Consider the following 27371-nt stretch of genomic DNA (forward strand, 5'->3'; position numbering starts at 1 on the left):
CTTGCTGATCACAGAGCACGCAGGCTGCTTGTGCATGGGACAACGTCATTAGACGTAGTCCTGGCAATGCAGGTCCGCGCTGTAGCCGTCATTTGGCTGTAGCGCGGATCTCAGTTGGTTAAGGAGCAGCACACTGTTCAGTAGATATGGCTTTGGTAAAACCTCTGTGTTACAGATGTCTGACCAGCAGGGTGAAATGTGTGGATGTTGAAACATGCAGCGACCCCACGGGGCTATTGCTACATATGCTATTGTGCCCATATAGATGCTATTGAACCCATATAGATGCACAAGATCAGATATTTGGGCACAACATGGCAAGTGTACACCTTTGGCTACTGCCTCTGTAGCTGAAGGGGGTAAGGATTGGGGACGGTAAAAGTGTGACTTAACCACAGGGTTTTACCCAGGGGTCAAGTCCTGGGGAAAAAAGTGTGGGAACTCCCACCCAAGATCCATTCCCCCACCAAAAAAAAAAAATGATACGCTCGTATGCACAAACGCTTCAAAAGTGGTATTTTTCATCCAATTTTCGTATTGTGTGTATGAAGCTTAACTGTTAGTACATAAAAAAAAGCAATCCTCAATAAACATAAATACGGTAATTCTCTGAATAATCAGCATTCATTCAATTGTGCTTCCATGCAAATGTGAACATTATGTTCTGATCTTTATTGGGGAATTTTATTTTGTATATAGAGTGTTTATGTGGTGAGTTTACACTTTTCATTGAACAGAGTTTGGATAACACAGGGTTAAACGGAAAGGTCATAAATGAACTGCACATTATCTGGACAGAATGCTTGGGGAGATAGTGATGTGTTCCTGCTTAGGAGATGTATGTTAGCTTGGGGGGGGGCTGCAAACTCTGCAGGGCTCCAACACACACTCGCTGCTATTCCAACCCTTCACATATTTCCACATAAACCTCCCTCCTGGCATTAAACTTTGCCAGGTATTGTGCTCAGCTTACCACCCCAAACTGATGTTCCTCCCTCAGCTCACCTCTCTCCCTGCATGTCCTGTGAGCAGAATAGCTGATCTACCCGTCAGCTAGACCTAGACCTGATCTACCCGTCAGCTAGCGGTGATTGACAGGTAGATCGAAGCAGAAGCTGTCATGGGGCCCCCTACTGGCAATGCCTGAATGGTCAGGTGTGCGGCACTTACTATTGAAAGCTGTGTTGGCAGCTGCTGGTGTAGGACAGGAGCTGGTGCCTATTTCCACTTCCGGTCCGGTGCAGAGGCACTATAGGAGTCCGGAGGCGGCGTGTGAAGCCACAGGTGGAATACTGCACACCTACTATGGAGGAGTCAGAGTCTGCAGCAGTGGGGACAGGCAGGGGCGTAACTAGAACCTTCAGGGCCCCGATGCAAGAAACCATGAAGGGCCCCCCTGAACCTCAGCCAGGGCCCTTCCCTCCGAGTCCGGCGGTGGAACTCCAGGGCGTGGTCACAGGTATGACCTTTGTGAGCCCTGTAGTTCCACCACTGGTATCAGTAGTTTTATTTATAAATTTTTTTACATTTTTAGGTGCCCCATTGGGGGACTGTCCCTAGGCAGAATTGGGTCCCCGTCCCCAGAAGAGATGAGGTCCTTTTCTCCAGGGCAGATGAAGTTACCTTCCCCAGGTGAGAAGGGGTCCCTGTCCCCAGGGGAGGTGGGGGTCCTTGTCCTCACGTGAGAAGGGGTCCCTGTCCCCAGGGGGATATGGAGGGGGTATGTAATAGTGTGTGCTAGCTGCCTATGCTGCTGCCGGCCATATGTAGAGGGGGCTGCATGGGCCCCCTGCATCACAGGGCCCAGTTGCGGTTGCAACTGCTGCACCCCCTATAGTTACGCCCCTGGGGACAGGCACAGGCACCAGCAAAGTCCAGGTAGGAGGCAGCGTTTAAAGTCTGCCTTTTCTCCTATATCTGGCTTTTGGTCTCTCTCTCTCTTTCTTTTTTCTTCCACCCTTTGTGGCAAGGGGCCTGTCTGGGTACTAGGGGCTGGCTGGTTTCTTGTGCACTTGTGTGGTGATCCTTATCAACGCAGAGACTGGGTCTCACTAAGGGCTAAAAGCTCTGACCCAAAGAAAAGAAGTCCTTCTTGCAGGGCCAAATTGGGAGAAAGTTTGAAAAAAAAACTATGCGGTGCCTGCATCACTTCTTTAGTTAAAGAGAAATCAGCCTCTGTATGTGAGGATCTGGTTGCCTCTGTAAAGAAAGAGCTATATGCCACGATTCAAACGTTTCGTGACTCACTAGTGAACCCAGCTGGAAGAGGTAGACGGGCTCCTTAAGGCTATTCATGCTATGCTTGGCTTAAGTAAGGAAAGAAAGGAATTATCACTCCATCACCTCATGTATGCTGGGTTAGATGAGCCTAAGGGGTGAACCTTCCCAGTTCACTCGGTCATCTCTGAGGCCATTAAAAAATAGTGGCAAGATCCAGAGAGAAAGCCCTTTTATCCAAAGCCCACAAGAGGCGTTTTCCTTTCGAGGAGGACCCTGCTGCGGTGTGGAACAAGGTGCCCAGGCTGAGTGCCACCTTCTCCCAGGTCTCAAGGTCCACAGACCTGTCTTTCGAAGAAATCAGGTTTTTTTAAAGATCCAATGGACAAACGTATGGATCTTTTGCTCAAGAGATCATGGCAATCAGTTATGAGCAATTTAAAGCCAGCAATGGCCACAACGTGTGTAACCAGGAATTTGGAATACTGAGTTAACCAGCTATATAGCGGCAGATTTCCCTAAACAGGAAATCTTAGATTCCTTTCCTACCCTGATTGCGGCAGTTGCTTATATTGCAGACGCCTCAGCTGAGGTAATTAAGATGTCAGCTAGGTCAGTAGCTTTAACTAATGCTGCAAGAAGAGCTTTGTGGCTTAAAACCTGGCCAGGTGATTCAGCATCAAAGAGCAAGCTGTGTGGGATTCCCTTTTCCGGTGACCTTCTTTTCGGGCCGGAACTCGATAATATTCTTGACAGGACGGCTGATAAAAAGAGATCCTTCCCGGTCAAAAAGAAAAAGCAGATTCCAAAATGTCTTTTTCAACCTCAAAAAATTGGTCCGCTCCGAAACCGAACGGTAAAAGCGGAATTCTCTTCCGTCCTCCTACACAGGCTGAGAAATCTCAATGACTCGTCCCTGCGGGTGGGCAGAAGACTGCAAGAATTTCTTCCGCAGTGGTCAAGGATAACTTCAAATCCATTTATTCTGATCAATCTCTCGCAGGGCTACACACTCAAGTTTACCAAAAGCCCCCAAAAAGGTTTTTAATTACAAACACCCCAAAGGACTCAGTAAGGGCCCTGGCCATGAAGTCCTCTCTCGAGGAACTGTTGCAGCAGGGTGTAGTAGTCCAAGTACCACTAGAGGAATGGCAGGAGGGTTTTATTCGCATGTCTTCCTGGTAAAAAAAAGCCGAAAATTTCAATTGATTCTCAATCTAAAGCCTTTAAACGAATCCATCAAGTACAGAAGGTTCAAGATGGACTCGATTTTCTCAGTCAGGAATCTTCTAATGCCAGGTTGCTTCATGGAGTCAGTAGATTTGAAGGATGCATACCTGCGTATCCCAATCTCACCCCAGTCTCGGAGGTTCCTCAGGCAGGCAATGAGGATGGGGGGCGTGGTTCATTATCTTCAGACAATCTGCTATTTTTCGCCCCATCGAGCGAAGAATTGCATATCAATTTAGGCAGAGCACGCAACCATTTGGAGGCTCTGGGGTGGATTTTGAACCTCCAAAAGTCTTCCCTAAACCCATCCCAGGAGATTCGGTTTTTAGGGTATCTAATCAATTTTGTGGATCAAAGGATCTTTCTTCCTTTAGACAAGAAGGACAGGATTCAGAGTGCAGTGTCAATGCTGCAAACCAGCCAGCGTCTAACGGTGAGACAGGTTATGTCAGCTTTGGTTGTTCTGACCTCAACAATGCTGGCTGTCCAGTGGGCAAGGCTGCATTTCAGGTGTCTGCAGGCTTTTCTTCTGAGATCTTGGGATCACACAGTGGTATCCCTAGAGACAGAGGTAAGAGTGCCAACCCAGATGAAAAGGTCACTGTGGTGGTGGAAGAGACAGGATTTCCTATCAGAAGGGTTAGTCGAGAAAAGACTAACAACCGATGCTAGTTCCTGGGAGTGGGGAGCCCACCTAAGAAAGTCTTTTCACTCAGGGAACCTGGTCCAAAGAAGGGGCCATAAGGTTCTCAAACTGGAGAGAGCACAAGGCAATTGCCTTAGCTCTGGAGTCGTTTGTTCAAGATCTTCAGTCCCAGCATGTTCAGGTCCTCACAGACAATGCCGCGGCTGTGGCCTATTTAAACAGGCAGGGGGGTACAAGGAGCAGGTTGCTGCAAGTACTAGCCCTGGAAATCCTTCGGTGGGCAGAAAGGCATTTGTTGTCGCTATCGGCAGTCCACCTAAAAGGGGACCTGAACAGGTTGGCGGATTTCCTAAGCAGGAACCCTATTCAGGAAGCAGAATGGTCTCTGAACCCAGAGGTTTTCGCAATGATTGCCGAAAAGTGGGGGTAAACAGAGGTAGACCTGTTCGCCTCAAAAGAGAATGCCCAGGTTCCCCAGTTCTTCTCCCTGAACAATCACAATGGGTCACTGGGGACAGATGCGCTAGCATATACATGGGAATTCCGTCTTTGTTACGCTTTCCCCCCATTACAGTTAATTCCGTTAATTTTAAGGAAAATTCAGAAGGAAAAAGTACCAGTCATACTAATCACGCCTTTTTGGCCAAAAAGGGCCTGGTTTTCAACTGTTCTAGGGCTGACAGTCAAGTCTTGTTGTCATTTGCCCCTCAGGCATGATCTGTTGTCACAAGGCCCGGTAAATCATCCAGGAGTGGCCAGCCTGGTACTCACAGCCTGGTTTCTGAGAAACAGCTCCTTAGGAGCAAGGGTTTTTCCAGCCATTTGAACTCAACTCTTTTGTCAAGTAGAAAAAGGGTTACAAGGGTCATTTACTCTAAGGTTTGGAAGGTTTATAATACATGGTGTATTTCATCCGCCCAGGACAAGGGACTAGCAGTTAGTACTCTGAAGGTGCAGGTAGCGGCACTAACTGTGTTTTTAGAAAGATCTGTGGCCTCAGATCCACTGGTGATCACATTCTTTAAAGCTCTTAGGAGGTCTAGACCAGCACCTCTTAAAGTTTTTCCTAAATGGGATCTGTCGGTAGTCCTGCAGTCTTTAACAAAGGGTCCTTTTGAGCCTCTGGATGAAGCGCCCCTCAGATATCTCACGTTAAAGACCATTTTTCTGATTGCCATTGTCTCTGCACGCAGGATCAGTGAGCTAAATGGTCTATTTATTAAAGAACCTTATCTGTCTGTTTTTCCAGATAGAGTCATTCTTAGAACAGATGCTAAATTCTTACCGAAGGTAGCTTCAGTACAGAACCGTACTCAGGACATAGTACTTCCAACCTTCTGCATTAATCCAGAAGGAGAGAAGGAGACCCTTTTCCACCTGTTGGACGTCAGGAGGACTCTGTTGTGTTACTTGGAAAGGACAAAGCCTTTCAGACGTTCAGATTCACTGTTTGTACTTTTTTCAGGTAATAGAAAGGGTTACCAAGCTTCTAAAGTTTCTTTAGCAAGATGGCTGAAATTATCTATCTCAGAGGCATATTCCCAGGCAGGGTTATCCCCGCCAGCAGGGATTTGTGCACACTCAACCAGGGCTCTGGTGTCTACATGGGCAGAGAGAGCTGGTGCCACCCCTGAACAGATCTGCAAGGCGGCGACATGGTTGAGTTTTCACACATTTGTGAAACATTATAGGCTGGACCTCACATCTGCCAGCGATCAAGCGTTTGGCAGGAAGGTCCTGCAAGCTGTTGTCCCGCCCTAAGGGATAAGTCTCTGTTATCTTCTCAGGTGCTGTCCTGAAAGACGCTTTGGGAAAAACCAAGTTAGACTTATCGGTAACTTGTTTTCCAGAAGTCTTTCAGGACAGCAACATCCCGCCCTATTGTATTTTATTATGCTACACTGTGACTAACGTAAATGTTTATGTGTTCCAGTCAGGGCCGGGGGTTCTCTTCTACAACTGAGGTTTGGTAGGGAGGTGCCTCCCTTTAAAGTTTGGAGGAAGAAGGTGTTTCCTAAGGACGAGGGAGGAGTCACTATCTCTCAGGTGCTGTCCTGAAAGACTTCTGGAAAACAAGTTACCGGTAAGTCTAACTTGGTTTTTCAAAGCCGCATTTCAGTCCGACTTTGTGGGGGGACTTGAAGGATATCTGTCTTTGGTAATTGGTGCGGTGCCACAAAGTCAGCGTCACACCGATTGGGACACACCTATTGCTGGCAATAGGCTCTAATTTAACATGCGATTTGACCTGTCAAATCATGCTGATGTAAACAGGGGCTCAAACCTGGAAATTGGTTATTATTATTGATTATTATGCACAGCTGCATCACATTCTGTGTGCACCAGGTTTAGTAAATCTGTCACTGTGTCCTGTGATCTTTCACTTCACCAGTGTTGTGCAGGTAGATCTCCACCTCTCTTCAGTTGACTACTTCTGCTACAGAGACTCTCTGACTGGGAGAAAAGAATGCAGGATCTGTGTATTCTGTTCACCCCTCCTTCTGCTTGCTTCATCTTTAAACCTTAGGGCTCATTCACACTAGCTCTGCTCTCTGAAGAGCAATCAACATATGCTTTTCAGAGAGCATTAGACAGGCAGTAAGAAGGTGTTTCTTCTCCTTCATCTTCTCCTTCATCTCCTCACCGCCTGCTTTACCTCCTTGAAACCCACACTAGTGCACTAACACAGTTGTGGGGTTGTTGTAGACCAGCCCCAGTTACTTGAATGGGTTGTGTTTGGTGGGTGGTAGCACCTGGCAAAAGAAATGGGGTTTAATTAGGATATGTGCATTTGTTCCACATTTGTTTATCGTTGGCAAATTCTTTAATTCGAAAATATTAAAATTCACGAAAACATGTTTAATTCATTTTTCCGAAAATTAAAATTTGTAATTTTGTAAATTCGGAAATTCAAAAACCCAAAATTCGAAAATTCCAAAAATCTGAAATTCAAAAATTTGGAAATTCGGAAGTTCGAAAATCTGAAAAATCAAAAGAGCGAAAATCTGAAAATAAGAACGAATATCCAAAAATCCAAAGACCCAAAAATCTGAAATAAAAACTAACTAATAATAACTATTACTAACTATCAAATTATAGGTATTGGAAATTACTTTCAAATGTTGCTGTTAGTGAATGTAACGAATACAAATTTGAAAATAATGAAAATCTGAAACTAGCTAACTTTGGCCGTTGTTTAACGTAATGAATGTGAATTTATCCGAAGTTATGAATTATCCAAAATAATGAATGCCACATCTAAATGAATGGAAAGTAACAAATTAATAATAATAAATAATAATAATAATAATAAAAATAATAAAAACGTTGAATTATTATTATTATTTATTATTATTAAATCATTACAATCCATTTGTTTAGATGAGGCATTTGTTATTTTAGATCATTTGTAACGTGAGATAAATTTGTATTTGTTACGATCACTAACAGCCAAATTTTAAAGGCAATTGCAATACCTGGTTATTATTAGTTAGTTAGTTTCAGATTTTTGTTCTTATTTTCACATTTTTGTTCATTCAAATCTTCGGATTTTCATTATTTTTGGATTTTTGGATAATACGATAGTCAAATTTTCAAATTTTAGTATTTTGGAATTTCCGGACTTTCCAATCTGCAAATTTTAAAATGTTCACATTTTTTAATTTACATATTTAAGAATTTTCAGATTTATGAATTTTTGAATTTCCGAACATACAAAATTCAGAATTTTTAAATTTATGAATTTTTGAACTTTCGGATTATTAGATTTTGCTTATTTATTCAAAATAACGAATTTTGATCATAACAAATGACCCGGAAAAAAACCTCCTGAAAATAATGAAACGTAAACTACATTTTAAAGCAGTGCATATGTCTAGTATAATTCCTACTGTGACATCATGGCTGCCACATGTGTACACCCGCAGCTGCTGCCTATGCAGCTAAAGGGGTAGCAGATCGGGGGTAGTAAACATGTGGCTCAACTGCAGGGCTTTACAGCCCCCTAACTGCTAGTTCAAATGAGCCTTAATATTGCTGGTCTGGTGTCACAGTATATCTCATAAGAAAATATCTTATAATCTCATAATCGTATAAGAAATGTGGGCTTTCCCTCTGAACACTCTCTGCCTCTGCATGTTACCATAAAGTTTTTTTTTTTTTGTAACCTGATAAAGATATACAGTATGCCACCAACCAATGTAAGGGCTCATTTACATTTGAGGAGGAGGTGGTAGGTCGGTGGAGATCAGTGAGTACTTGCTGGGGGTTATCATTGCTGGCCCTGACATAAGCTGTTGGCTGTTGGTATAATTGTTGGCCTCATTGGAGCTTATTTTACTTCCACAATCTCTTCAGTGTACTGTACCTCCATGCTCTTTTAAACCTATACAAAAAGGGAAAGATGGCACACTAAAAGCTATAGTTCGGAAAAAATCACTCACGTATGACCACACCCATTTAAGCCACACCCACATTGGCCACGCCCACATGTGAAAATTTAGCGGCGCGCTTCGCGCGCCGCATCATATTTTCTTCTTCCTCTTGTGGCTAGTGTGGCGTCAGCTAACTTTTTGTTTTCCCACAATCTTTAGCAGATATGGTTCTGGATCTTGGAGCCTTGAGGTGTTGTGGGACATAATTAAGCTGGGACATAATTAAGCTGCGCCACTAGCGAAATAGGCATCTTTGCTATCCGTTGAGTAGGTTAAAGAAAACTAGGCCAAGCGCCGACGGCCATAGGAATCCACCGCGGTTGGAATAAAAGGGCAATGGCCCGTACGGGGATCGAACCCGCGACCTTGGCGTTATTAGCACCACGCTCTAACCAACTGAGCTAACCGGCCGAAACTTGCATAGGGAGAGCCGGCCAAAGCTGGCACAGGGCTATCAGGGCAACCAGGTCAATCTGTGGGCAACCGCTGAAGAATTGACGCCGGAGTAGCCTAAAGCTTTCCAGAGCCACCACAGCTGACCTCGTGGCGCAACGGTAGCGCGTCTGACTCCAGATCAGAAGGTTGCGTGTTCAAATCACGTCGGGGTCATGTTGGTTTTCATCGTCACCCACCCAAGCCAGGCTCCTCTGGCCCCTCCGCGTTGTCCCATCATTCCATTCCGGCTCCCACCCACGCAGGCTCCCGATCACCCTCAGAAGGCTGGGTGAACAGCCAAACCTAAAGAGCATGTGCCGTAGGCCTGGAAGAAGCTCCACTCCTGGGCTCATAGCATTGGGTGGAGGGTTGCAAAGCCTCAAATTAATAAGAATCAAGCATGTAAAACCTGCAAGGGTCAGAAGGTGCTTTGCAAGGCGTTATGGGTTGTTTTTCTTTCCCGAAGAATACATGTCTTACCTCGGGTTCTAACATAAGCGTGCAGAGAGGCTCCAGGGCTTGTGGCGTCAGCTAACTTTTTGTTTTCCCACAATCTTTAGCAGATATGGTTCTGGATCTTGGAGCCTTGAGGTGTTGTGGGACATAATTAAGCTGGGACATAATTAAGCTGCGCCACTAGCGAAATAGGCATCTTTGCTATCCGTTGAGTAGGTTAAAGAAAACTAGGCCAAGCGCCGACGGCCATAGGAATCCACCGCGGTTGGAATAAAAGGGCAATGGCCCGTACGGGGATCGAACCCGCGACCTTGGCGTTATTAGCACCACGCTCTAACCAACTGAGCTAACCGGCCGAAACTTGCATAGGGAGAGCCGGCCAAAGCTGGCACAGGGCTATCAGGGCAACCAGGTCAATCTGTGGGCAACCGCTGAAGAATTGACGCCGGAGTAGCCTAAAGCTTTCCAGAGCCACCACAGCTGACCTCGTGGCGCAACGGTAGCGCGTCTGACTCCAGATCAGAAGGTTGCGTGTTCAAATCACGTCGGGGTCATGTTGGTTTTCATCGTCACCCACCCAAGCCAGGCTCCTCTGGCCCCTCCGCGTTGTCCCATCATTCCATTCCGGCTCCCACCCACGCAGGCTCCCGATCACCCTCAGAAGGCTGGGTGAACAGCCAAACCTAAAGAGCATGTGCCGTAGGCCTGGAAGAAGCTCCACTCCTGGGCTCATAGCATTGGGTGGAGGGTTGCAAAGCCTCAAATTAATAAGAATCAAGCATGTAAAACCTGCAAGGGTCAGAAGGTGCTTTGCAAGGCGTTATGGGTTGTTTTTCTTTCCCGAAGAATACATGTCTTACCTCGGGTTCTAACATAAGCGTGCAGAGAGGCTCCAGGGCTTGTGGCGTCAGCTAACTTTTTGTTTTCCCACAATCTTTAGCAGATATGGTTCTGGATCTTGGAGCCTTGAGGTGTTGTGGGACATAATTAAGCTGGGACATAATTAAGCTGCGCCACTAGCGAAATAGGCATCTTTGCTATCCGTTGAGTAGGTTAAAGAAAACTAGGCCAAGCGCCGACGGCCATAGGAATCCACCGCGGTTGGAATAAAAGGGCAATGGCCCGTACGGGGATCGAACCCGCGACCTTGGCGTTATTAGCACCACGCTCTAACCAACTGAGCTAACCGGCCGAAACTTGCATAGGGAGAGCCGGCCAAAGCTGGCACAGGGCTATCAGGGCAACCAGGTCAATCTGTGGGCAACCGCTGAAGAATTGACGCCGGAGTATTGACGCCGGAGTAGCCTAAAGCTTTCCAGAGCCACCACAGCTGACCTCGTGGCGCAACGGTAGCGCGTCTGACTCCAGATCAGAAGGTTGCGTGTTCAAATCACGTCGGGGTCATGTTGGTTTTCATCGTCACCCACCCAAGCCAGGCTCCTCTGGCCCCTCCGCGTTGTCCCATCATTCCATTCCGGCTCCCACCCACGCAGGCTCCCGATCACCCTCAGAAGGCTGGGTGAACAGCCAAACCTAAAGAGCATGTGCCGTAGGCCTGGAAGAAGCTCCACTCCTGGGCTCATAGCATTGGGTGGAGGGTTGCAAAGCCTCAAATTAATAAGAATCAAGCATGTAAAACCTGCAAGGGTCAGAAGGTGCTTTGCAAGGCGTTATGGGTTGTTTTTCTTTCCCGAAGAATACATGTCTTACCTCGGGTTCTAACATAAGCGTGCAGAGAGGCTCCAGGGCTTGTGGCGTCAGCTAACTTTTTGTTTTCCCACAATCTTTAGCAGATATGGTTCTGGATCTTGGAGCCTTGAGGTGTTGTGGGACATAATTAAGCTGGGACATAATTAAGCTGCGCCACTAGCGAAATAGGCATCTTTGCTATCCGTTGAGTAGGTTAAAGAAAACTAGGCCAAGCGCCGACGGCCATAGGAATCCACCGCGGTTGGAATAAAAGGGCAATGGCCCGTACGGGGATCGAACCCGCGACCTTGGCGTTATTAGCACCACGCTCTAACCAACTGAGCTAACCGGCCGAAACTTGCATAGGGAGAGCCGGCCAAAGCTGGCACAGGGCTATCAGGGCAACCAGGTCAATCTGTGGGCAACCGCTGAAGAATTGACGCCGGAGTAGCCTAAAGCTTTCCAGAGCCACCACAGCTGACCTCGTGGCGCAACGGTAGCGCGTCTGACTCCAGATCAGAAGGTTGCGTGTTCAAATCACGTCGGGGTCATGTTGGTTTTCATCGTCACCCACCCAAGCCAGGCTCCTCTGGCCCCTCCGCGTTGTCCCATCATTCCATTCCGGCTCCCACCCACGCAGGCTCCCGATCACCCTCAGAAGGCTGGGTGAACAGCCAAACCTAAAGAGCATGTGCCGTAGGCCTGGAAGAAGCTCCACTCCTGGGCTCATAGCATTGGGTGGAGGGTTGCAAAGCCTCAAATTAATAAGAATCAAGCATGTAAAACCTGCAAGGGTCAGAAGGTGCTTTGCAAGGCGTTATGGGTTGTTTTTCTTTCCCGAAGAATACATGTCTTACCTCGGGTTCTAACATAAGCGTGCAGAGAGGCTCCAGGGCTTGTGGCGTCAGCTAACTTTTTGTTTTCCCACAATCTTTAGCAGATATGGTTCTGGATCTTGGAGCCTTGAGGTGTTGTGGGACATAATTAAGCTGGGACATAATTAAGCTGCGCCACTAGCGAAATAGGCATCTTTGCTATCCGTTGAGTAGGTTAAAGAAAACTAGGCCAAGCGCCGACGGCCATAGGAATCCACCGCGGTTGGAATAAAAGGGCAATGGCCCGTACGGGGATCGAACCCGCGACCTTGGCGTTATTAGCACCACGCTCTAACCAACTGAGCTAACCGGCCGAAACTTGCATAGGGAGAGCCGGCCAAAGCTGGCACAGGGCTATCAGGGCAACCAGGTCAATCTGTGGGCAACCGCTGAAGAATTGACGCCGGAGTAGCCTAAAGCTTTCCAGAGCCACCACAGCTGACCTCGTGGCGCAACGGTAGCGCGTCTGACTCCAGATCAGAAGGTTGCGTGTTCAAATCACGTCGGGGTCATGTTGGTTTTCATCGTCACCCACCCAAGCCAGGCTCCTCTGGCCCCTCCGCGTTGTCCCATCATTCCATTCCGGCTCCCACCCACGCAGGCTCCCGATCACCCTCAGAAGGCTGGGTGAACAGCCAAACCTAAAGAGCATGTGCCGTAGGCCTGGAAGAAGCTCCACTCCTGGGCTCATAGCATTGGGTGGAGGGTTGCAAAGCCTCAAATTAATAAGAATCAAGCATGTAAAACCTGCAAGGGTCAGAAGGTGCTTTGCAAGGCGTTATGGGTTGTTTTTCTTTCCCGAAGAATACATGTCTTACCTCGGGTTCTAACATAAGCGTGCAGAGAGGCTCCAGGGCTTGTGGCGTCAGCTAACTTTTTGTTTTCCCACAATCTTTAGCAGATATGGTTCTGGATCTTGGAGCCTTGAGGTGTTGTGGGACATAATTAAGCTGGGACATAATTAAGCTGCGCCACTAGCGAAATAGGCATCTTTGCTATCCGTTGAGTAGGTTAAAGAAAACTAGGCCAAGCGCCGACGGCCATAGGAATCCACCGCGGTTGGAATAAAAGGGCAATGGCCCGTACGGGGATCGAACCCGCGACCTTGGCGTTATTAGCACCACGCTCTAACCAACTGAGCTAACCGGCCGAAACTTGCATAGGGAGAGCCGGCCAAAGCTGGCACAGGGCTATCAGGGCAACCAGGTCAATCTGTGGGCAACCGCTGAAGAATTGACGCCGGAGTAGCCTAAAGCTTTCCAGAGCCACCACAGCTGACCTCGTGGCGCAACGGTAGCGCGTCTGACTCCAGATCAGAAGGTTGCGTGTTCAAATCACGTCGGGGTCATGTTGGTTTTCATCGTCACCCACCCAAGCCAGGCTCCTCTGGCCCCTCCGCGTTGTCCCATCATTCCATTCCGGCTCCCACCCACGCAGGCTCCCGATCACCCTCAGAAGGCTGGGTGAACAGCCAAACCTAAAGAGCATGTGCCGTAGGCCTGGAAGAAGCTCCACTCCTGGGCTCATAGCATTGGGTGGAGGGTTGCAAAGCCTCAAATTAATAAGAATCAAGCATGTAAAACCTGCAAGGGTCAGAAGGTGCTTTGCAAGGCGTTATGGGTTGTTTTTCTTTCCCGAAGAATACATGTCTTACCTCGGGTTCTAACATAAGCGTGCAGAGAGGCTCCAGGGCTTGTGGCGTCAGCTAACTTTTTGTTTTCCCACAATCTTTAGCAGATATGGTTCTGGATCTTGGAGCCTTGAGGTGTTGTGGGACATAATTAAGCTGGGACATAATTAAGCTGCGCCACTAGCGAAATAGGCATCTTTGCTATCCGTTGAGTAGGTTAAAGAAAACTAGGCCAAGCGCCGACGGCCATAGGAATCCACCGCGGTTGGAATAAAAGGGCAATGGCCCGTACGGGGATCGAACCCGCGACCTTGGCGTTATTAGCACCACGCTCTAACCAACTGAGCTAACCGGCCGAAACTTGCATAGGGAGAGCCGGCCAAAGCTGGCACAGGGCTATCAGGGCAACCAGGTCAATCTGTGGGCAACCGCTGAAGAATTGACGCCGGAGTAGCCTAAAGCTTTCCAGAGCCACCACAGCTGACCTCGTGGCGCAACGGTAGCGCGTCTGACTCCAGATCAGAAGGTTGCGTGTTCAAATCACGTCGGGGTCATGTTGGTTTTCATCGTCACCCACCCAAGCCAGGCTCCTCTGGCCCCTCCGCGTTGTCCCATCATTCCATTCCGGCTCCCACCCACGCAGGCTCCCGATCACCCTCAGAAGGCTGGGTGAACAGCCAAACCTAAAGAGCATGTGCCGTAGGCCTGGAAGAAGCTCCACTCCTGGGCTCATAGCATTGGGTGGAGGGTTGCAAAGCCTCAAATTAATAAGAATCAAGCATGTAAAACCTGCAAGGGTCAGAAGGTGCTTTGCAAGGCGTTATGGGTTGTTTTTCTTTCCCGAAGAATACATGTCTTACCTCGGGTTCTAACATAAGCGTGCAGAGAGGCTCCAGGGCTTGTGGCGTCAGCTAACTTTTTGTTTTCCCACAATCTTTAGCAGATATGGTTCTGGATCTTGGAGCCTTGAGGTGTTGTGGGACATAATTAAGCTGGGACATAATTAAGCTGCGCCACTAGCGAAATAGGCATCTTTGCTATCCGTTGAGTAGGTTAAAGAAAACTAGGCCAAGCGCCGACGGCCATAGGAATCCACCGCGGTTGGAATAAAAGGGCAATGGCCCGTACGGGGATCGAACCCGCGACCTTGGCGTTATTAGCACCACGCTCTAACCAACTGAGCTAACCGGCCGAAACTTGCATAGGGAGAGCCGGCCAAAGCTGGCACAGGGCTATCAGGGCAACCAGGTCAATCTGTGGGCAACCGCTGAAGAATTGACGCCGGAGTAGCCTAAAGCTTTCCAGAGCCACCACAGCTGACCTCGTGGCGCAACGGTAGCGCGTCTGACTCCAGATCAGAAGGTTGCGTGTTCAAATCACGTCGGGGTCATGTTGGTTTTCATCGTCACCCACCCAAGCCAGGCTCCTCTGGCCCCTCCGCGTTGTCCCATCATTCCATTCCGGCTCCCACCCACGCAGGCTCCCGATCACCCTCAGAAGGCTGGGTGAACAGCCAAACCTAAAGAGCATGTGCCGTAGGCCTGGAAGAAGCTCCACTCCTGGGCTCATAGCATTGGGTGGAGGGTTGCAAAGCCTCAAATTAATAAGAATCAAGCATGTAAAACCTGCAAGGGTCAGAAGGTGCTTTGCAAGGCGTTATGGGTTGTTTTTCTTTCCCGAAGAATACATGTCTTACCTCGGGTTCTAACATAAGCGTGCAGAGAGGCTCCAGGGCTTGTGGCGTCAGCTAACTTTTTGTTTTCCCACAATCTTTAGCAGATATGGTTCTGGATCTTGGAGCCTTGAGGTGTTGTGGGACATAATTAAGCTGGGACATAATTAAGCTGCGCCACTAGCGAAATAGGCATCTTTGCTATCCGTTGAGTAGGTTAAAGAAAACTAGGCCAAGCGCCGACGGCCATAGGAATCCACCGCGGTTGGAATAAAAGGGCAATGGCCCGTACGGGGATCGAACCCGCGACCTTGGCGTTATTAGCACCACGCTCTAACCAACTGAGCTAACCGGCCGAAACTTGCATAGGGAGAGCCGGCCAAAGCTGGCACAGGGCTATCAGGGCAACCAGGTCAATCTGTGGGCAACCGCTGAAGAATTGACGCCGGAGTAGCCTAAAGCTTTCCAGAGCCACCACAGCTGACCTCGTGGCGCAACGGTAGCGCGTCTGACTCCAGATCAGAAGGTTGCGTGTTCAAATCACGTCGGGGTCATGTTGGTTTTCATCGTCACCCACCCAAGCCAGGCTCCTCTGGCCCCTCCGCGTTGTCCCATCATTCCATTCCGGCTCCCACCCACGCAGGCTCCCGATCACCCTCAGAAGGCTGGGTGAACAGCCAAACCTAAAGAGCATGTGCCGTAGGCCTGGAAGAAGCTCCACTCCTGGGCTCATAGCATTGGGTGGAGGGTTGCAAAGCCTCAAATTAATAAGAATCAAGCATGTAAAACCTGCAAGGGTCAGAAGGTGCTTTGCAAGGCGTTATGGGTTGTTTTTCTTTCCCGAAGAATACATGTCTTACCTCGGGTTCTAACATAAGCGTGCAGAGAGGCTCCAGGGCTTGTGGCGTCAGCTAACTTTTTGTTTTCCCACAATCTTTAGCAGATATGGTTCTGGATCTTGGAGCCTTGAGGTGTTGTGGGACATAATTAAGCTGGGACATAATTAAGCTGCGCCACTAGCGAAATAGGCATCTTTGCTATCCGTTGAGTAGGTTAAAGAAAACTAGGCCAAGCGCCGACGGCCATAGGAATCCACCGCGGTTGGAATAAAAGGGCAATGGCCCGTACGGGGATCGAACCCGCGACCTTGGCGTTATTAGCACCACGCTCTAACCAACTGAGCTAACCGGCCGAAACTTGCATAGGGAGAGCCGGCCAAAGCTGGCACAGGGCTATCAGGGCAACCAGGTCAATCTGTGGGCAACCGCTGAAGAATTGACGCCGGAGTAGCCTAAAGCTTTCCAGAGCCACCACAGCTGACCTCGTGGCGCAACGGTAGCGCGTCTGACTCCAGATCAGAAGGTTGCGTGTTCAAATCACGTCGGGGTCATGTTGGTTTTCATCGTCACCCACCCAAGCCAGGCTCCTCTGGCCCCTCCGCGTTGTCCCATCATTCCATTCCGGCTCCCACCCACGCAGGCTCCCGATCACCCTCAGAAGGCTGGGTGAACAGCCAAACCTAAAGAGCATGTGCCGTAGGCCTGGAAGAAGCTCCACTCCTGGGCTCATAGCATTGGGTGGAGGGTTGCAAAGCCTCAAATTAATAAGAATCAAGCATGTAAAACCTGCAAGGGTCAGAAGGTGCTTTGCAAGGCGTTATGGGTTGTTTTTCTTTCCCGAAGAATACATGTCTTACCTCGGGTTCTAACATAAGCGTGCAGAGAGGCTCCAGGGCTTGTGGCGTCAGCTAACTTTTTGTTTTCCCACAATCTTTAGCAGATATGGTTCTGGATCTTGGAGCCTTGAGGTGTTGTGGGACATAATTAAGCTGGGACATAATTAAGCTGCGCCACTAGCGAAATAGGCATCTTTGCTATCCGTTGAGTAGGTTAAAGAAAACTAGGCCAAGCGCCGACGGCCATAGGAATCCACCGCGGTTGGAATAAAAGGGCAATGGCCCGTACGGGGATCGAACCCGCGACCTTGGCGTTATTAGCACCACGCTCTAACCAACTGAGCTAACCGGCCGAAACTTGCATAGGGAGAGCCGGCCAAAGCTGGCACAGGGCTATCAGGGCAACCAGGTCAATCTGTGGGCAACCGCTGAAGAATTGACGCCGGAGTAGCCTAAAGCTTTCCAGAGCCACCACAGCTGACCTCGTGGCGCAACGGTAGCGCGTCTGACTCCAGATCAGAAGGTTGCGTGTTCAAATCACGTCGGGGTCATGTTGGTTTTCATCGTCACCCACCCAAGCCAGGCTCCTCTGGCCCCTCCGCGTTGTCCCATCATTCCATTCCGGCTCCCACCCACGCAGGCTCCCGATCACCCTCAGAAGGCTGGGTGAACAGCCAAACCTAAAGAGCATGTGCCGTAGGCCTGGAAGAAGCTCCACTCCTGGGCTCATAGCATTGGGTGGAGGGTTGCAAAGCCTCAAATTAATAAGAATCAAGCATGTAAAACCTGCAAGGGTCAGAAGGTGCTTTGCAAGGCGTTATGGGTTGTTTTTCTTTCCCGAAGAATACATGTCTTACCTCGGGTTCTAACATAAGCGTGCAGAGAGGCTCCAGGGCTTGTGGCGTCAGCTAACTTTTTGTTTTCCCACAATCTTTAGCAGATATGGTTCTGGATCTTGGAGCCTTGAGGTGTTGTGGGACATAATTAAGCTGGGACATAATTAAGCTGCGCCACTAGCGAAATAGGCATCTTTGCTATCCGTTGAGTAGGTTAAAGAAAACTAGGCCAAGCGCCGACGGCCATAGGAATCCACCGCGGTTGGAATAAAAGGGCAATGGCCCGTACGGGGATCGAACCCGCGACCTTGGCGTTATTAGCACCACGCTCTAACCAACTGAGCTAACCGGCCGAAACTTGCATAGGGAGAGCCGGCCAAAGCTGGCACAGGGCTATCAGGGCAACCAGGTCAATCTGTGGGCAACCGCTGAAGAATTGACGCCGGAGTATTGACGCCGGAGTAGCCTAAAGCTTTCCAGAGCCACCACAGCTGACCTCGTGGCGCAACGGTAGCGCGTCTGACTCCAGATCAGAAGGTTGCGTGTTCAAATCACGTCGGGGTCATGTTGGTTTTCATCGTCACCCACCCAAGCCAGGCTCCTCTGGCCCCTCCGCGTTGTCCCATCATTCCATTCCGGCTCCCACCCACGCAGGCTCCCGATCACCCTCAGAAGGCTGGGTGAACAGCCAAACCTAAAGAGCATGTGCCGTAGGCCTGGAAGAAGCTCCACTCCTGGGCTCATAGCATTGGGTGGAGGGTTGCAAAGCCTCAAATTAATAAGAATCAAGCATGTAAAACCTGCAAGGGTCAGAAGGTGCTTTGCAAGGCGTTATGGGTTGTTTTTCTTTCCCGAAGAATACATGTCTTACCTCGGGTTCTAACATAAGCGTGCAGAGAGGCTCCAGGGCTTGTGGCGTCAGCTAACTTTTTGTTTTCCCACAATCTTTAGCAGATATGGTTCTGGATCTTGGAGCCTTGAGGTGTTGTGGGACATAATTAAGCTGGGACATAATTAAGCTGCGCCACTAGCGAAATAGGCATCTTTGCTATCCGTTGAGTAGGTTAAAGAAAACTAGGCCAAGCGCCGACGGCCATAGGAATCCACCGCGGTTGGAATAAAAGGGCAATGGCCCGTACGGGGATCGAACCCGCGACCTTGGCGTTATTAGCACCACGCTCTAACCAACTGAGCTAACCGGCCGAAACTTGCATAGGGAGAGCCGGCCAAAGCTGGCACAGGGCTATCAGGGCAACCAGGTCAATCTGTGGGCAACCGCTGAAGAATTGACGCCGGAGTAGCCTAAAGCTTTCCAGAGCCACCACAGCTGACCTCGTGGCGCAACGGTAGCGCGTCTGACTCCAGATCAGAAGGTTGCGTGTTCAAATCACGTCGGGGTCATGTTGGTTTTCATCGTCACCCACCCAAGCCAGGCTCCTCTGGCCCCTCCGCGTTGTCCCATCATTCCATTCCGGCTCCCACCCACGCAGGCTCCCGATCACCCTCAGAAGGCTGGGTGAACAGCCAAACCTAAAGAGCATGTGCCGTAGGCCTGGAAGAAGCTCCACTCCTGGGCTCATAGCATTGGGTGGAGGGTTGCAAAGCCTCAAATTAATAAGAATCAAGCATGTAAAACCTGCAAGGGTCAGAAGGTGCTTTGCAAGGCGTTATGGGTTGTTTTTCTTTCCCGAAGAATACATGTCTTACCTCGGGTTCTAACATAAGCGTGCAGAGAGGCTCCAGGGCTTGTGGCGTCAGCTAACTTTTTGTTTTCCCACAATCTTTAGCAGATATGGTTCTGGATCTTGGAGCCTTGAGGTGTTGTGGGACATAATTAAGCTGGGACATAATTAAGCTGCGCCACTAGCGAAATAGGCATCTTTGCTATCCGTTGAGTAGGTTAAAGAAAACTAGGCCAAGCGCCGACGGCCATAGGAATCCACCGCGGTTGGAATAAAAGGGCAATGGCCCGTACGGGGATCGAACCCGCGACCTTGGCGTTATTAGCACCACGCTCTAACCAACTGAGCTAACCGGCCGAAACTTGCATAGGGAGAGCCGGCCAAAGCTGGCACAGGGCTATCAGGGCAACCAGGTCAATCTGTGGGCAACCGCTGAAGAATTGACGCCGGAGTAGCCTAAAGCTTTCCAGAGCCACCACAGCTGACCTCGTGGCGCAACGGTAGCGCGTCTGACTCCAGATCAGAAGGTTGCGTGTTCAAATCACGTCGGGGTCATGTTGGTTTTCATCGTCACCCACCCAAGCCAGGCTCCTCTGGCCCCTCCGCGTTGTCCCATCATTCCATTCCGGCTCCCACCCACGCAGGCTCCCGATCACCCTCAGAAGGCTGGGTGAACAGCCAAACCTAAAGAGCATGTGCCGTAGGCCTGGAAGAAGCTCCACTCCTGGGCTCATAGCATTGGGTGGAGGGTTGCAAAGCCTCAAATTAATAAGAATCAAGCATGTAAAACCTGCAAGGGTCAGAAGGTGCTTTGCAAGGCGTTATGGGTTGTTTTTCTTTCCCGAAGAATACATGTCTTACCTCGGGTTCTAACATAAGCGTGCAGAGAGGCTCCAGGGCTTGTGGCGTCAGCTAACTTTTTGTTTTCCCACAATCTTTAGCAGATATGGTTCTGGATCTTGGAGCCTTGAGGTGTTGTGGGACATAATTAAGCTGGGACATAATTAAGCTGCGCCACTAGCGAAATAGGCATCTTTGCTATCCGTTGAGTAGGTTAAAGAAAACTAGGCCAAGCGCCGACGGCCATAGGAATCCACCGCGGTTGGAATAAAAGGGCAATGGCCCGTACGGGGATCGAACCCGCGACCTTGGCGTTATTAGCACCACGCTCTAACCAACTGAGCTAACCGGCCGAAACTTGCATAGGGAGAGCCGGCCAAAGCTGGCACAGGGCTATCAGGGCAACCAGGTCAATCTGTGGGCAACCGCTGAAGAATTGACGCCGGAGTAGCCTAAAGCTTTCCAGAGCCACCACAGCTGACCTCGTGGCGCAACGGTAGCGCGTCTGACTCCAGATCAGAAGGTTGCGTGTTCAAATCACGTCGGGGTCATGTTGGTTTTCATCGTCACCCACCCAAGCCAGGCTCCTCTGGCCCCTCCGCGTTGTCCCATCATTCCATTCCGGCTCCCACCCACGCAGGCTCCCGATCACCCTCAGAAGGCTGGGTGAACAGCCAAACCTAAAGAGCATGTGCCGTAGGCCTGGAAGAAGCTCCACTCCTGGGCTCATAGCATTGGGTGGAGGGTTGCAAAGCCTCAAATTAATAAGAATCAAGCATGTAAAACCTGCAAGGGTCAGAAGGTGCTTTGCAAGGCGTTATGGGTTGTTTTTCTTTCCCGAAGAATACATGTCTTACCTCGGGTTCTAACATAAGCGTGCAGAGAGGCTCCAGGGCTTGTGGCGTCAGCTAACTTTTTGTTTTCCCACAATCTTTAGCAGATATGGTTCTGGATCTTGGAGCCTTGAGGTGTTGTGGGACATAATTAAGCTGGGACATAATTAAGCTGCGCCACTAGCGAAATAGGCATCTTTGCTATCCGTTGAGTAGGTTAAAGAAAACTAGGCCAAGCGCCGACGGCCATAGGAATCCACCGCGGTTGGAATAAAAGGGCAATGGCCCGTACGGGGATCGAACCCGCGACCTTGGCGTTATTAGCACCACGCTCTAACCAACTGAGCTAACCGGCCGAAACTTGCATAGGGAGAGCCGGCCAAAGCTGGCACAGGGCTATCAGGGCAACCAGGTCAATCTGTGGGCAACCGCTGAAGAATTGACGCCGGAGTAGCCTAAAGCTTTCCAGAGCCACCACAGCTGACCTCGTGGCGCAACGGTAGCGCGTCTGACTCCAGATCAGAAGGTTGCGTGTTCAAATCACGTCGGGGTCATGTTGGTTTTCATCGTCACCCACCCAAGCCAGGCTCCTCTGGCCCCTCCGCGTTGTCCCATCATTCCATTCCGGCTCCCACCCACGCAGGCTCCCGATCACCCTCAGAAGGCTGGGTGAACAGCCAAACCTAAAGAGCATGTGCCGTAGGCCTGGAAGAAGCTCCACTCCTGGGCTCATAGCATTGGGTGGAGGGTTGCAAAGCCTCAAATTAATAAGAATCAAGCATGTAAAACCTGCAAGGGTCAGAAGGTGCTTTGCAAGGCGTTATGGGTTGTTTTTCTTTCCCGAAGAATACATGTCTTACCTCGGGTTCTAACATAAGCGTGCAGAGAGGCTCCAGGGCTTGTGGCGTCAGCTAACTTTTTGTTTTCCCACAATCTTTAGCAGATATGGTTCTGGATCTTGGAGCCTTGAGGTGTTGTGGGACATAATTAAGCTGGGACATAATTAAGCTGCGCCACTAGCGAAATAGGCATCTTTGCTATCCGTTGAGTAGGTTAAAGAAAACTAGGCCAAGCGCCGACGGCCATAGGAATCCACCGCGGTTGGAATAAAAGGGCAATGGCCCGTACGGGGATCGAACCCGCGACCTTGGCGTTATTAGCACCACGCTCTAACCAACTGAGCTAACCGGCCGAAACTTGCATAGGGAGAGCCGGCCAAAGCTGGCACAGGGCTATCAGGGCAACCAGGTCAATCTGTGGGCAACCGCTGAAGAATTGACGCCGGAGTAGCCTAAAGCTTTCCAGAGCCACCACAGCTGACCTCGTGGCGCAACGGTAGCGCGTCTGACTCCAGATCAGAAGGTTGCGTGTTCAAATCACGTCGGGGTCATGTTGGTTTTCATCGTCACCCACCCAAGCCAGGCTCCTCTGGCCCCTCCGCGTTGTCCCATCATTCCATTCCGGCTCCCACCCACGCAGGCTCCCGATCACCCTCAGAAGGCTGGGTGAACAGCCAAACCTAAAGAGCATGTGCCGTAGGCCTGGAAGAAGCTCCACTCCTGGGCTCATAGCATTGGGTGGAGGGTTGCAAAGCCTCAAATTAATAAGAATCAAGCATGTAAAACCTGCAAGGGTCAGAAGGTGCTTTGCAAGGCGTTATGGGTTGTTTTTCTTTCCCGAAGAATACATGTCTTACCTCGGGTTCTAACATAAGCGTGCAGAGAGGCTCCAGGGCTTGTGGCGTCAGCTAACTTTTTGTTTTCCCACAATCTTTAGCAGATATGGTTCTGGATCTTGGAGCCTTGAGGTGTTGTGGGACATAATTAAGCTGGGACATAATTAAGCTGCGCCACTAGCGAAATAGGCATCTTTGCTATCCGTTGAGTAGGTTAAAGAAAACTAGGCCAAGCGCCGACGGCCATAGGAATCCACCGCGGTTGGAATAAAAGGGCAATGGCCCGTACGGGGATCGAACCCGCGACCTTGGCGTTATTAGCACCACGCTCTAACCAACTGAGCTAACCGGCCGAAACTTGCATAGGGAGAGCCGGCCAAAGCTGGCACAGGGCTATCAGGGCAACCAGGTCAATCTGTGGGCAACCGCTGAAGAATTGACGCCGGAGTAGCCTAAAGCTTTCCAGAGCCACCACAGCTGACCTCGTGGCGCAACGGTAGCGCGTCTGACTCCAGATCAGAAGGTTGCGTGTTCAAATCACGTCGGGGTCATGTTGGTTTTCATCGTCACCCACCCAAGCCAGGCTCCTCTGGCCCCTCCGCGTTGTCCCATCATTCCATTCCGGCTCCCACCCACGCAGGCTCCCGATCACCCTCAGAAGGCTGGGTGAACAGCCAAACCTAAAGAGCATGTGCCGTAGGCCTGGAAGAAGCTCCACTCCTGGGCTCATAGCATTGGGTGGAGGGTTGCAAAGCCTCAAATTAATAAGAATCAAGCATGTAAAACCTGCAAGGGTCAGAAGGTGCTTTGCAAGGCGTTATGGGTTGTTTTTCTTTCCCGAAGAATACATGTCTTACCTCGGGTTCTAACATAAGCGTGCAGAGAGGCTCCAGGGCTTGTGGCGTCAGCTAACTTTTTGTTTTCCCACAATCTTTAGCAGATATGGTTCTGGATCTTGGAGCCTTGAGGTGTTGTGGGACATAATTAAGCTGGGACATAATTAAGCTGCGCCACTAGCGAAATAGGCATCTTTGCTATCCGTTGAGTAGGTTAAAGAAAACTAGGCCAAGCGCCGACGGCCATAGGAATCCACCGCGGTTGGAATAAAAGGGCAATGGCCCGTACGGGGATCGAACCCGCGACCTTGGCGTTATTAGCACCACGCTCTAACCAACTGAGCTAACCGGCCGAAACTTGCATAGGGAGAGCCGGCCAAAGCTGGCACAGGGCTATCAGGGCAACCAGGTCAATCTGTGGGCAACCGCTGAAGAATTGACGCCGGAGTAGCCTAAAGCTTTCCAGAGCCACCACAGCTGACCTCGTGGCGCAACGGTAGCGCGTCTGACTCCAGATCAGAAGGTTGCGTGTTCAAATCACGTCGGGGTCATGTTGGTTTTCATCGTCACCCACCCAAGCCAGGCTCCTCTGGCCCCTCCGCGTTGTCCCATCATTCCATTCCGGCTCCCACCCACGCAGGCTCCCGATCACCCTCAGAAGGCTGGGTGAACAGCCAAACCTAAAGAGCATGTGCCGTAGGCCTGGAAGAAGCTCCACTCCTGGGCTCATAGCATTGGGTGGAGGGTTGCAAAGCCTCAAATTAATAAGAATCAAGCATGTAAAACCTGCAAGGGTCAGAAGGTGCTTTGCAAGGCGTTATGGGTTGTTTTTCTTTCCCGAAGAATACATGTCTTACCTCGGGTTCTAACATAAGCGTGCAGAGAGGCTCCAGGGCTTGTGGCGTCAGCTAACTTTTTGTTTTCCCACAATCTTTAGCAGATATGGTTCTGGATCTTGGAGCCTTGAGGTGTTGTGGGACATAATTAAGCTGGGACATAATTAAGCTGCGCCACTAGCGAAATAGGCATCTTTGCTATCCGTTGAGTAGGTTAAAGAAAACTAGGCCAAGCGCCGACGGCCATAGGAATCCACCGCGGTTGGAATAAAAGGGCAATGGCCCGTACGGGGATCGAACCCGCGACCTTGGCGTTATTAGCACCACGCTCTAACCAACTGAGCTAACCGGCCGAAACTTGCATAGGGAGAGCCGGCCAAAGCTGGCACAGGGCTATCAGGGCAACCAGGTCAATCTGTGGGCAACCGCTGAAGAATTGACGCCGGAGTAGCCTAAAGCTTTCCAGAGCCACCACAGCTGACCTCGTGGCGCAACGGTAGCGCGTCTGACTCCAGATCAGAAGGTTGCGTGTTCAAATCACGTCGGGGTCATGTTGGTTTTCATCGTCACCCACCCAAGCCAGGCTCCTCTGGCCCCTCCGCGTTGTCCCATCATTCCATTCCGGCTCCCACCCACGCAGGCTCCCGATCACCCTCAGAAGGCTGGGTGAACAGCCAAACCTAAAGAGCATGTGCCGTAGGCCTGGAAGAAGCTCCACTCCTGGGCTCATAGCATTGGGTGGAGGGTTGCAAAGCCTCAAATTAATAAGAATCAAGCATGTAAAACCTGCAAGGGTCAGAAGGTGCTTTGCAAGGCGTTATGGGTTGTTTTTCTTTCCCGAAGAATACATGTCTTACCTCGGGTTCTAACATAAGCGTGCAGAGAGGCTCCAGGGCTTGTGGCGTCAGCTAACTTTTTGTTTTCCCACAATCTTTAGCAGATATGGTTCTGGATCTTGGAGCCTTGAGGTGTTGTGGGACATAATTAAGCTGGGACATAATTAAGCTGCGCCACTAGCGAAATAGGCATCTTTGCTATCCGTTGAGTAGGTTAAAGAAAACTAGGCCAAGCGCCGACGGCCATAGGAATCCACCGCGGTTGGAATAAAAGGGCAATGGCCCGTACGGGGATCGAACCCGCGACCTTGGCGTTATTAGCACCACGCTCTAACCAACTGAGCTAACCGGCCGAAACTTGCATAGGGAGAGCCGGCCAAAGCTGGCACAGGGCTATCAGGGCAACCAGGTCAATCTGTGGGCAACCGCTGAAGAATTGACGCCGGAGTAGCCTAAAGCTTTCCAGAGCCACCACAGCTGACCTCGTGGCGCAACGGTAGCGCGTCTGACTCCAGATCAGAAGGTTGCGTGTTCAAATCACGTCGGGGTCATGTTGGTTTTCATCGTCACCCACCCAAGCCAGGCTCCTCTGGCCCCTCCGCGTTGTCCCATCATTCCATTCCGGCTCCCACCCACGCAGGCTCCCGATCACCCTCAGAAGGCTGGGTGAACAGCCAAACCTAAAGAGCATGTGCCGTAGGCCTGGAAGAAGCTCCACTCCTGGGCTCATAGCATTGGGTGGAGGGTTGCAAAGCCTCAAATTAATAAGAATCAAGCATGTAAAACCTGCAAGGGTCAGAAGGTGCTTTGCAAGGCGTTATGGGTTGTTTTTCTTTCCCGAAGAATACATGTCTTACCTCGGGTTCTAACATAAGCGTGCAGAGAGGCTCCAGGGCTTGTGGCGTCAGCTAACTTTTTGTTTTCCCACAATCTTTAGCAGATATGGTTCTGGATCTTGGAGCCTTGAGGTGTTGTGGGACATAATTAAGCTGGGACATAATTAAGCTGCGCCACTAGCGAAATAGGCATCTTTGCTATCCGTTGAGTAGGTTAAAGAAAACTAGGCCAAGCGCCGACGGCCATAGGAATCCACCGCGGTTGGAATAAAAGGGCAATGGCCCGTACGGGGATCGAACCCGCGACCTTGGCGTTATTAGCACCACGCTCTAACCAACTGAGCTAACCGGCCGAAACTTGCATAGGGAGAGCCGGCCAAAGCTGGCACAGGGCTATCAGGGCAACCAGGTCAATCTGTGGGCAACCGCTGAAGAATTGACGCCGGAGTAGCCTAAAGCTTTCCAGAGCCACCACAGCTGACCTCGTGGCGCAACGGTAGCGCGTCTGACTCCAGATCAGAAGGTTGCGTGTTCAAATCACGTCGGGGTCATGTTGGTTTTCATCGTCACCCACCCAAGCCAGGCTCCTCTGGCCCCTCCGCGTTGTCCCATCATTCCATTCCGGCTCCCACCCACGCAGGCTCCCGATCACCCTCAGAAGGCTGGGTGAACAGCCAAACCTAAAGAGCATGTGCCGTAGGCCTGGAAGAAGCTCCACTCCTGGGCTCATAGCATTGGGTGGAGGGTTGCAAAGCCTCAAATTAATAAGAATCAAGCATGTAAAACCTGCAAGGGTCAGAAGGTGCTTTGCAAGGCGTTATGGGTTGTTTTTCTTTCCCGAAGAATACATGTCTTACCTCGGGTTCTAACATAAGCGTGCAGAGAGGCTCCAGGGCTTGTGGCGTCAGCTAACTTTTTGTTTTCCCACAATCTTTAGCAGATATGGTTCTGGATCTTGGAGCCTTGAGGTGTTGTGGGACATAATTAAGCTGGGACATAATTAAGCTGCGCCACTAGCGAAATAGGCATCTTTGCTATCCGTTGAGTAGGTTAAAGAAAACTAGGCCAAGCGCCGACGGCCATAGGAATCCACCGCGGTTGGAATAAAAGGGCAATGGCCCGTACGGGGATCGAACCCGCGACCTTGGCGTTATTAGCACCACGCTCTAACCAACTGAGCTAACCGGCCGAAACTTGCATAGG

The 27371-nt window shown here is 50.1% G+C and overlaps 45 non-coding genes across 45 annotated transcripts; 22 read left to right on the forward strand and 23 right to left on the reverse strand.

Annotated features, from left to right (window-relative positions):
• Positions 1 to 8863: 8863 nt before the first annotated feature.
• TRNAI-AAU (transfer RNA isoleucine (anticodon AAU)) lies at positions 8864 to 8937 on the reverse strand. The gene has a single exon. It is a non-coding gene; the product is annotated as a tRNA-Ile (tRNA).
• Positions 8938 to 9063: 126 nt separating this feature from the next.
• On the forward strand, positions 9064 to 9135 carry TRNAW-CCA (transfer RNA tryptophan (anticodon CCA)). Its single transcript has one exon. It is a non-coding gene; the product is annotated as a tRNA-Trp (tRNA).
• Positions 9136 to 9699: 564 nt separating this feature from the next.
• Positions 9700 to 9773, reverse strand: TRNAI-AAU (transfer RNA isoleucine (anticodon AAU)). Its single transcript has one exon. It is a non-coding gene; the product is annotated as a tRNA-Ile (tRNA).
• Positions 9774 to 9899: 126 nt separating this feature from the next.
• On the forward strand, positions 9900 to 9971 carry TRNAW-CCA (transfer RNA tryptophan (anticodon CCA)). The gene has a single exon. It is a non-coding gene; the product is annotated as a tRNA-Trp (tRNA).
• Positions 9972 to 10535: 564 nt separating this feature from the next.
• On the reverse strand, positions 10536 to 10609 carry TRNAI-AAU (transfer RNA isoleucine (anticodon AAU)). The gene has a single exon. It is a non-coding gene; the product is annotated as a tRNA-Ile (tRNA).
• A 140-nt stretch (positions 10610 to 10749) lies between these two features.
• Positions 10750 to 10821, forward strand: TRNAW-CCA (transfer RNA tryptophan (anticodon CCA)). The gene has a single exon. It is a non-coding gene; the product is annotated as a tRNA-Trp (tRNA).
• Positions 10822 to 11385: 564 nt separating this feature from the next.
• Positions 11386 to 11459, reverse strand: TRNAI-AAU (transfer RNA isoleucine (anticodon AAU)). The gene has a single exon. It is a non-coding gene; the product is annotated as a tRNA-Ile (tRNA).
• A 126-nt stretch (positions 11460 to 11585) lies between these two features.
• Positions 11586 to 11657, forward strand: TRNAW-CCA (transfer RNA tryptophan (anticodon CCA)). Its single transcript has one exon. It is a non-coding gene; the product is annotated as a tRNA-Trp (tRNA).
• A 564-nt stretch (positions 11658 to 12221) lies between these two features.
• On the reverse strand, positions 12222 to 12295 carry TRNAI-AAU (transfer RNA isoleucine (anticodon AAU)). Its single transcript has one exon. It is a non-coding gene; the product is annotated as a tRNA-Ile (tRNA).
• Positions 12296 to 12421: 126 nt separating this feature from the next.
• Positions 12422 to 12493, forward strand: TRNAW-CCA (transfer RNA tryptophan (anticodon CCA)). The gene has a single exon. It is a non-coding gene; the product is annotated as a tRNA-Trp (tRNA).
• A 564-nt stretch (positions 12494 to 13057) lies between these two features.
• TRNAI-AAU (transfer RNA isoleucine (anticodon AAU)) lies at positions 13058 to 13131 on the reverse strand. Its single transcript has one exon. It is a non-coding gene; the product is annotated as a tRNA-Ile (tRNA).
• Positions 13132 to 13257: 126 nt separating this feature from the next.
• On the forward strand, positions 13258 to 13329 carry TRNAW-CCA (transfer RNA tryptophan (anticodon CCA)). Its single transcript has one exon. It is a non-coding gene; the product is annotated as a tRNA-Trp (tRNA).
• A 564-nt stretch (positions 13330 to 13893) lies between these two features.
• Positions 13894 to 13967, reverse strand: TRNAI-AAU (transfer RNA isoleucine (anticodon AAU)). Its single transcript has one exon. It is a non-coding gene; the product is annotated as a tRNA-Ile (tRNA).
• Positions 13968 to 14093: 126 nt separating this feature from the next.
• Positions 14094 to 14165, forward strand: TRNAW-CCA (transfer RNA tryptophan (anticodon CCA)). The gene has a single exon. It is a non-coding gene; the product is annotated as a tRNA-Trp (tRNA).
• A 564-nt stretch (positions 14166 to 14729) lies between these two features.
• TRNAI-AAU (transfer RNA isoleucine (anticodon AAU)) lies at positions 14730 to 14803 on the reverse strand. The gene has a single exon. It is a non-coding gene; the product is annotated as a tRNA-Ile (tRNA).
• A 126-nt stretch (positions 14804 to 14929) lies between these two features.
• Positions 14930 to 15001, forward strand: TRNAW-CCA (transfer RNA tryptophan (anticodon CCA)). Its single transcript has one exon. It is a non-coding gene; the product is annotated as a tRNA-Trp (tRNA).
• Positions 15002 to 15565: 564 nt separating this feature from the next.
• TRNAI-AAU (transfer RNA isoleucine (anticodon AAU)) lies at positions 15566 to 15639 on the reverse strand. The gene has a single exon. It is a non-coding gene; the product is annotated as a tRNA-Ile (tRNA).
• Positions 15640 to 15765: 126 nt separating this feature from the next.
• Positions 15766 to 15837, forward strand: TRNAW-CCA (transfer RNA tryptophan (anticodon CCA)). Its single transcript has one exon. It is a non-coding gene; the product is annotated as a tRNA-Trp (tRNA).
• Positions 15838 to 16401: 564 nt separating this feature from the next.
• TRNAI-AAU (transfer RNA isoleucine (anticodon AAU)) lies at positions 16402 to 16475 on the reverse strand. The gene has a single exon. It is a non-coding gene; the product is annotated as a tRNA-Ile (tRNA).
• Positions 16476 to 16601: 126 nt separating this feature from the next.
• TRNAW-CCA (transfer RNA tryptophan (anticodon CCA)) lies at positions 16602 to 16673 on the forward strand. The gene has a single exon. It is a non-coding gene; the product is annotated as a tRNA-Trp (tRNA).
• A 564-nt stretch (positions 16674 to 17237) lies between these two features.
• On the reverse strand, positions 17238 to 17311 carry TRNAI-AAU (transfer RNA isoleucine (anticodon AAU)). The gene has a single exon. It is a non-coding gene; the product is annotated as a tRNA-Ile (tRNA).
• A 126-nt stretch (positions 17312 to 17437) lies between these two features.
• Positions 17438 to 17509, forward strand: TRNAW-CCA (transfer RNA tryptophan (anticodon CCA)). The gene has a single exon. It is a non-coding gene; the product is annotated as a tRNA-Trp (tRNA).
• A 564-nt stretch (positions 17510 to 18073) lies between these two features.
• On the reverse strand, positions 18074 to 18147 carry TRNAI-AAU (transfer RNA isoleucine (anticodon AAU)). Its single transcript has one exon. It is a non-coding gene; the product is annotated as a tRNA-Ile (tRNA).
• A 140-nt stretch (positions 18148 to 18287) lies between these two features.
• On the forward strand, positions 18288 to 18359 carry TRNAW-CCA (transfer RNA tryptophan (anticodon CCA)). The gene has a single exon. It is a non-coding gene; the product is annotated as a tRNA-Trp (tRNA).
• Positions 18360 to 18923: 564 nt separating this feature from the next.
• Positions 18924 to 18997, reverse strand: TRNAI-AAU (transfer RNA isoleucine (anticodon AAU)). Its single transcript has one exon. It is a non-coding gene; the product is annotated as a tRNA-Ile (tRNA).
• A 126-nt stretch (positions 18998 to 19123) lies between these two features.
• TRNAW-CCA (transfer RNA tryptophan (anticodon CCA)) lies at positions 19124 to 19195 on the forward strand. The gene has a single exon. It is a non-coding gene; the product is annotated as a tRNA-Trp (tRNA).
• Positions 19196 to 19759: 564 nt separating this feature from the next.
• TRNAI-AAU (transfer RNA isoleucine (anticodon AAU)) lies at positions 19760 to 19833 on the reverse strand. The gene has a single exon. It is a non-coding gene; the product is annotated as a tRNA-Ile (tRNA).
• Positions 19834 to 19959: 126 nt separating this feature from the next.
• On the forward strand, positions 19960 to 20031 carry TRNAW-CCA (transfer RNA tryptophan (anticodon CCA)). The gene has a single exon. It is a non-coding gene; the product is annotated as a tRNA-Trp (tRNA).
• A 564-nt stretch (positions 20032 to 20595) lies between these two features.
• Positions 20596 to 20669, reverse strand: TRNAI-AAU (transfer RNA isoleucine (anticodon AAU)). The gene has a single exon. It is a non-coding gene; the product is annotated as a tRNA-Ile (tRNA).
• Positions 20670 to 20795: 126 nt separating this feature from the next.
• TRNAW-CCA (transfer RNA tryptophan (anticodon CCA)) lies at positions 20796 to 20867 on the forward strand. Its single transcript has one exon. It is a non-coding gene; the product is annotated as a tRNA-Trp (tRNA).
• A 564-nt stretch (positions 20868 to 21431) lies between these two features.
• Positions 21432 to 21505, reverse strand: TRNAI-AAU (transfer RNA isoleucine (anticodon AAU)). Its single transcript has one exon. It is a non-coding gene; the product is annotated as a tRNA-Ile (tRNA).
• A 126-nt stretch (positions 21506 to 21631) lies between these two features.
• TRNAW-CCA (transfer RNA tryptophan (anticodon CCA)) lies at positions 21632 to 21703 on the forward strand. The gene has a single exon. It is a non-coding gene; the product is annotated as a tRNA-Trp (tRNA).
• A 564-nt stretch (positions 21704 to 22267) lies between these two features.
• TRNAI-AAU (transfer RNA isoleucine (anticodon AAU)) lies at positions 22268 to 22341 on the reverse strand. The gene has a single exon. It is a non-coding gene; the product is annotated as a tRNA-Ile (tRNA).
• A 126-nt stretch (positions 22342 to 22467) lies between these two features.
• Positions 22468 to 22539, forward strand: TRNAW-CCA (transfer RNA tryptophan (anticodon CCA)). The gene has a single exon. It is a non-coding gene; the product is annotated as a tRNA-Trp (tRNA).
• Positions 22540 to 23103: 564 nt separating this feature from the next.
• On the reverse strand, positions 23104 to 23177 carry TRNAI-AAU (transfer RNA isoleucine (anticodon AAU)). Its single transcript has one exon. It is a non-coding gene; the product is annotated as a tRNA-Ile (tRNA).
• A 126-nt stretch (positions 23178 to 23303) lies between these two features.
• On the forward strand, positions 23304 to 23375 carry TRNAW-CCA (transfer RNA tryptophan (anticodon CCA)). The gene has a single exon. It is a non-coding gene; the product is annotated as a tRNA-Trp (tRNA).
• Positions 23376 to 23939: 564 nt separating this feature from the next.
• Positions 23940 to 24013, reverse strand: TRNAI-AAU (transfer RNA isoleucine (anticodon AAU)). Its single transcript has one exon. It is a non-coding gene; the product is annotated as a tRNA-Ile (tRNA).
• Positions 24014 to 24139: 126 nt separating this feature from the next.
• On the forward strand, positions 24140 to 24211 carry TRNAW-CCA (transfer RNA tryptophan (anticodon CCA)). Its single transcript has one exon. It is a non-coding gene; the product is annotated as a tRNA-Trp (tRNA).
• A 564-nt stretch (positions 24212 to 24775) lies between these two features.
• On the reverse strand, positions 24776 to 24849 carry TRNAI-AAU (transfer RNA isoleucine (anticodon AAU)). Its single transcript has one exon. It is a non-coding gene; the product is annotated as a tRNA-Ile (tRNA).
• Positions 24850 to 24975: 126 nt separating this feature from the next.
• TRNAW-CCA (transfer RNA tryptophan (anticodon CCA)) lies at positions 24976 to 25047 on the forward strand. The gene has a single exon. It is a non-coding gene; the product is annotated as a tRNA-Trp (tRNA).
• A 564-nt stretch (positions 25048 to 25611) lies between these two features.
• On the reverse strand, positions 25612 to 25685 carry TRNAI-AAU (transfer RNA isoleucine (anticodon AAU)). The gene has a single exon. It is a non-coding gene; the product is annotated as a tRNA-Ile (tRNA).
• A 126-nt stretch (positions 25686 to 25811) lies between these two features.
• On the forward strand, positions 25812 to 25883 carry TRNAW-CCA (transfer RNA tryptophan (anticodon CCA)). The gene has a single exon. It is a non-coding gene; the product is annotated as a tRNA-Trp (tRNA).
• Positions 25884 to 26447: 564 nt separating this feature from the next.
• On the reverse strand, positions 26448 to 26521 carry TRNAI-AAU (transfer RNA isoleucine (anticodon AAU)). Its single transcript has one exon. It is a non-coding gene; the product is annotated as a tRNA-Ile (tRNA).
• Positions 26522 to 26647: 126 nt separating this feature from the next.
• TRNAW-CCA (transfer RNA tryptophan (anticodon CCA)) lies at positions 26648 to 26719 on the forward strand. The gene has a single exon. It is a non-coding gene; the product is annotated as a tRNA-Trp (tRNA).
• Positions 26720 to 27283: 564 nt separating this feature from the next.
• Positions 27284 to 27357, reverse strand: TRNAI-AAU (transfer RNA isoleucine (anticodon AAU)). The gene has a single exon. It is a non-coding gene; the product is annotated as a tRNA-Ile (tRNA).
• Positions 27358 to 27371: the final 14 nt, after the last annotated feature.

The sequence above is a fragment of the Lithobates pipiens genome, unplaced genomic scaffold (genome assembly GCF_037356315.1).
Source record: "Lithobates pipiens isolate NorthernLeopardFrog02 unplaced genomic scaffold, aLitPip1_a1.2 Scaffold_8, whole genome shotgun sequence".
NCBI lineage: Eukaryota > Metazoa > Chordata > Amphibia > Anura > Ranidae > Lithobates > Lithobates pipiens.